Source organism: Oryctolagus cuniculus, chromosome 3, assembly GCF_051225735.1.
Source record: "Oryctolagus cuniculus isolate XC-2025 breed Fujian yellow rabbit chromosome 3, ASM5122573v1, whole genome shotgun sequence".
Lineage (NCBI taxonomy): Eukaryota > Metazoa > Chordata > Mammalia > Lagomorpha > Leporidae > Oryctolagus > Oryctolagus cuniculus.
Genome location: NC_142869.1, coordinates 9,475,038 through 9,481,037, shown reverse-complemented (window position 1 = coordinate 9,481,037; position 6,000 = coordinate 9,475,038).

Genomic DNA, 6,000 nt, shown 5'->3' with positions numbered 1-6,000 from the left:
CAAAGAAAATCTCAAATCGCCCTAAGTTGTAAGGAGGCATTTGAGAACGCTGCCTGCACAGCACCCAGCGGTTTTTTGGTAAAGATCCATCCTACGAATGAATGGAATGACACGAATGAGTGATAGATGGAGAAATTAAAATAAGGGAGAATGGCAGGTTGTTAGGTTCTGTTGGTTGATTCAGTGCTATTTGGCATTATCTGCAGACATTTGGTTGTCACAACTGGGTAGTGTTCATAGCATCTAGGAAGTAGAGGCCACAGGTGCTACCAAACATTGTACCATCACAGCACAGCCTCTCACAACAAAGAAGTCTCCAGTCCAAAGTGTCAATAATGCAGAGCCTTAACAAACTCTGATCCAGTCCATTGTTGTTGTTTTTTTTTAATTTATTTGACAGAGTTAGACAGTGAGAGAGAGAGAGACAAAGGTCTTCCTTCCATTGGTTCACCCCTTAAATGGCCACTATGGCCAGAGCTATGCTGATCTGAAGCCAGGAGCCAGGTGCTTAATCCCGGTCTCCCACGCGGATGCAGGCGCCCAAGCAGCTGGGCCTTCCAGGCCACAGCAGAGAGCTGCAGTCCATTGGTTTTAATTGGTGTGTGTGTATGTGTGTGTATGTAGACATGAACTTACATGAGTGTATTGGGGAATGCTGCCTAAAAGTGAACTTGATCTATGGACTCCTATAGATGTTTACTTTACTCTTTATTTGGGGGATTTGGTGACACATCACTGTAAAAAAGATCACACTATGAGTTAAATTCAAACTCCCTGTGAGAGTCATGTTTTGGAAAGATTGCCAGAGTCGCTTCCCGGCTGTATAAGAGAACCACAATATCTGAATTTCAAATTGTTAAGAGGCCTCTGGAGTTGGGCAAACAGGAAATCACCTTATTAAAAGATAATTCGACTATGCAGTATTTTCCACATAGACTACTTTGATAACACAAGGATTTCAATTTTGTAAACATTTTCTTTAGCAATTTGGAGATTTCCACAGAAGCCAGCAGGGTTGTCTATTGCTACACAGCAGTCAAGGGATTGTCTGCGGGTGAAATTTTCGTTTCTATATTAGAAACTTCTAGATGTCTAGTGTGGAAGTTCATCTAAGCAGACCTTTTGCTATAAAACCAGGGAGCGGCCGCTGCAGTCCAGAAAGAGAGGCTCGTGAGACACTAAATGCATCTCATTTCTGCCCGAATCCCCTGCCAACATGCAGCCTTCGCTTTCTTCCTGTCCTCGACACCACACCATCCTACCCCCACCTGGACGTCCTCTGGCCCCGGCCCACTACCCCGTCCTCACTTTATTCATACCTCTTTTTTATTTTAAAGATTTTATTTATTTGAAAAGTAGGACTACAGAGAGAAAGAGATTTCACACCTACTGGTTCACTTCACAAAAGCCCACCTCAACCAGGTCTGGGCCAGGTTGAAGCCAGGAGCCAGGAACTCCATCTGGGTCTCCTACTTGTGCCATCTTCCACTGCTTCCCAGGTGCCCAAATGGGATGCCAACACTGCAGGCAGCAGCTTAACCCACTGTGCTGCAACCCTGGCCCCTGCAATAGTCTCTTTTTTTTTTAAGATTTATTGTATTTATTTGAAAGACAGAGTTACAGAGAGAGGTAGAGACAGAGAGAGAGGTCTTCCATCTGCTGGTTCACTCCCCAGATGGCCACAATGGCTGAAGCTGTGCCGATCCAAAGCCAGGAGCAAGGAGATTCTTCCAGGTCTTCCACACAGGTACAGGAGCCTAAGGACTTGGGCCATCTTCTATTGCTCTCCCAGGCCATAGCAGAGAGCTGGATCGGAAGAGGAGCAGCTGGGACTAGACCTGGTGCCTGGGCTTTAACCCATTGTGCCACAGCATCAGCCCCTGCAATAGTCTTAAGTGTCAAGGCCCAGAGAAACAGAGCACCTGCAGGAATATGCTCAGGAATTGTACACATTTATTTGCAGAACCTCTGCAGGGCTTTTGTCCTTTGCATCTGTAGAGATGGCCTGTCAGTAAACTCGATTTTTTAGTTACCAAAACAGAGATGGAGGGAGTTGGATCAGAAGTGGAGCAGCCAGAACTCAAACAGGCTCTAAAGATGGGATGCTGATGTTACAGGCAGTGGCTTAACCCACTGCACCATAACACTGGCCCTAAACTGGGAAATTCTTACCCATCCTCCAGGTGCTGACTCAGTTGTCACAAGTCAAGGAAACTTCTCCAACTTCTGTAGAATCTACTAGTTTCTCCCTGCAAGAAGCTCCCATGATATTTTGTTATCAGAACCTGATATACTACCATGTTTCTAATATTTTTCTTAACTCTAGTGTCTATCATCCACAGGGCAAATACTGTGTCTGTGTAGTCTATATCTGGTAATGACAGCTGAGTCGGTTAGCACTTAGTACCAGCCTCATACATGCTGAGCTTTCACTAACATCTCCTGGATGGATGGAGAGAAAGGACCAGATTATGGATTACTGCTCTAGTGGTTTTCAGGCTGTCCTGTTGGACTCTTAGGCTTATTACATCTTCCCAGAGACCACCAGGTAAAGGAAACAAGTAGGTGGGGGCTAAAGAGACTGGAGACCAGGGCCCCTTACCCAGACAGACAGACAGATAGTGATAGATCTTTTATTTGCTGATTCACTCCCCAAATGTCTGTAATAGCCAGGGTTAGGCTAGGCTAAAGCCAGAAGTTAGGAACTCAATCCAGGTCACCAGCATAGGTCTCAGGAACCTAAGTACTTGGACTATCACCTGCTGTATCCTAGGGTGTGCATCAGCAGGGAGCTGGGATCAGGAGTCAGAGCTGGAACTCAAACCTAGGCCCTCCAATAAGGGATGCAGACATCTCAAGTGGTAGCCTAACTGCTACCCACCCATCAATCTTGTTTGTTTTAATCTGCAATTTATACTGCCCTTCTTTTTTTTAAGATTTATTTATTTATTGGAGAGGCAGAGTTACAGAGAAAGAAAGGGAGACAGAGATAGAGGCCTTCCTTTTACTGCTTTGTGGTGGAATGAGGTGAAAAGGTCATATCAAGATGGCCACTGAGGTGAAAAGGTCATGCCAAGATGGCCACTGACAACAGAAACTGCCTGGCAACAGGCCGTGATTGGTGGCTTCAGAAACCACATGACAACAGAGGAAACCACATGACAACAGAGCCTGACTGACAGCAGGCCGTGATTGGATGGTTTCAGAAACTGCCTGGCAACAGGCTGTGATTGGTTAGGGCATAGACCGCCCCTTGACCAGATTGACTGGTCTTGACTATATAAGCTGTTGTACCAACTGAAATAAACGAGTCTGCGGGCTGCTTGCCTCAAGCCCACTTTCACCTGACTCCCGGGGTCTGTGTGATGACTCCGCACCTCTTGCGCCTATCACTCTCCTCTCAGAAACGAATCCACTACAACATTGGTGAGAAATCAACTGCAACACTGCTTCACTCCCCAAATGGCCACAATGGCCAGAGATGAGCTGATCCAATACCAGGAGCCAGGAGCCTTTTCTGGGTCTCCCAGGTGGTGCAGGGGCTCAAGCACTTGGGCCATCTTCCACTGCTTTCCCAGGCCGTACAAGAGAGCTGGATAGGAAGAGGAGCATCTGGGAGTTGAACCAGCACCCATACGGGATGCTGGCACTGCAGGCAGAGGCTTAGCCTACTAGGGTACAACACCAGCCCCTATACCACCCTTCTATGTAACACTCCATTGGAAGAAAATATTTTGTTAATGAATAACTTAGAAAACCAAAGATTTAGTCCTGAACTCCCAAACTCAAATATTCTTAGGGGCCAGGAAAGTAATACGTCAGTGGATCAGTCCAATATTTTGCACTTTAAACACGAAATAGTCTTCCTTCCACAACTGTGCTCACACTCCTTTTCTTTGAAATGGAGCCCACTCAGTGTACTGCTCTTTGCCAGTTTTGATGGGAGGACTATAGAAAAATGTTTATCCATCAAAAGAAAATAAAACAAAACAAAAGGCCATCTTCTCCATGTACTGTGACCCTCTCAGCCGCTGCCCCCCGAAGTCTTTTATAAAGTCTATAAAATCAAACTATGTGATTTATAAGGAAACATGATAAATTGAAATAACAGAAAAATATAGTTATTATTTAATGGCACATATTTATGGGTACAGTGTGATAATATGATACATGTGTACGTGTACTGGCCAAATCACGGTTATTAACGTCTGCCTCTCCTTGTCATTACTTTATGCTCACAGCCTTCCACTTACTCGCTTCTGTTTGTTCATAAATTACACAATGAGCTATTGTGAACTATATCACCCCACTACATTTATAATACTGGAGTGATTCCCTCCATCTCTGTTTTGGTAACTAAAAAATCGAGTTTACTGACAGGCCATCTCTACAGATGCAAAGGACAAAAGCCCTGCAGAGATTCTGCAAATAAATGTGTACCATTCCTGAGCACATTCCCGCAGGTGCTCTGTTTCTGTGGGCCTTGACAATTATTAAGACTACTGTAGGGGCCAGGGTTGCAGCACAGTGGGTGAAGCTGCTGCCTGCAGTGTTGGCATTCCACATGGGCACCGTTTCCAGTCCCAGCTGCTCCAATTCTGATCCAGCTCCCCGGTATGTGCCTGAGAAAGCAGTGAAGATGGCCCAAGTGCTTCGGCCCCTACCATCCACGTGGGAGATAGGGATGGAGTTCCTGGCTCCTGCAGCCTTGTCCAGCCGCAGAGGTTGCAGCCATTTTGGGATTGAACCAGATGATGGAAGATTGTGTGTGTGTGTGTGTGTGTGTGTATCTCCCTCTTTATCTGTAACTGTGCTCATCAAATAATTTTTTTAAAAAGACTATTGCACCTAAAATGTTCTCCCACACTGAACATTCCGTCTCCCCACTTTAACCTATCTTTCATTTGCTATTCAATCAACCAAAACATTAAATAAATATTCGCTGAAGGCCAGTCACTAAGGTGAGGAAACTGAGGGAGACAGATGTGTGTCCCTGAAAGAGTTCCCTGTCTCAGGTGGGATGGACAAAAGCCCTCAGTTGCACCATCTTCCTACAACATGCCAGCTCCCTGCTGGTTTTCAGTGCTTGCTCCCTCTTCGCTGAAGAGTGCTTCGCTAAGGCAAAGGCCGGCTCATTTTGTAAAGTCCCAGCTTTTAAATAGGTTAGGCTTCGCTGGCCAAGTCCCTTGGAGCATGTTAAGTAGATATTTGTATAACAGGGAAAAAAAGATTTCACAAAATTTGTATGAAGGAAAGGCAAAATATACTAATAAAGATTGAATACTTTTTTTTCTGTCATACAAGCTTACTAAAGAGAAGAATAAACATTTTTGGCAGGTAGAAAACTTTTAAGGTTCAGGAGCAGTGGTTGTGTTGTCAAATCAATTTCATCACCCATAGAAACCATCTCACTGCAACAAAAGGAATCAGAGCTTCTTGAAAAAGAATGGCTGACTGCAGAGCTGAAGCAGAAATACAAAAGATGAGATAGAGCATCTTGTAGGACCAGAAAGTAAGAAGGTCCTAATACATACCCAGAAAGACAGAAACAGAGACATACAGAGAGACAGACACATAAGCAGAGTCACACATATGCACAAAAGCACACAAAGACACACAACCACACACATACACAGCCACACACACACACACACACACCACGACGGGGAACCTATCGAAGAAACACAGGAGCTGACTTGCAAGAACCCTCAATGGACAAAGACGGAAATTTTTGAGCAACAAAAGAAATGATTATGCTCCAAAGAACAAGATAAATATCCAAGAATCCATATTGGGATAAATAAGCTAGAGAGAATAGATAACCTCCATGCAGAATTCCAAATAATCCAAGCAGACACTCTACCCTTAGCATAGCTCCCTTTTCCTTAGGTGTGGTCTGTATGAAGTGACTTCCCTCCAAAGAGTACGGTATGGGGAGAGGGGGAAGGAGGACTTTCATGGGGGAAAAGACGAACTAACACCACCTCAGCGAGGTGAGCA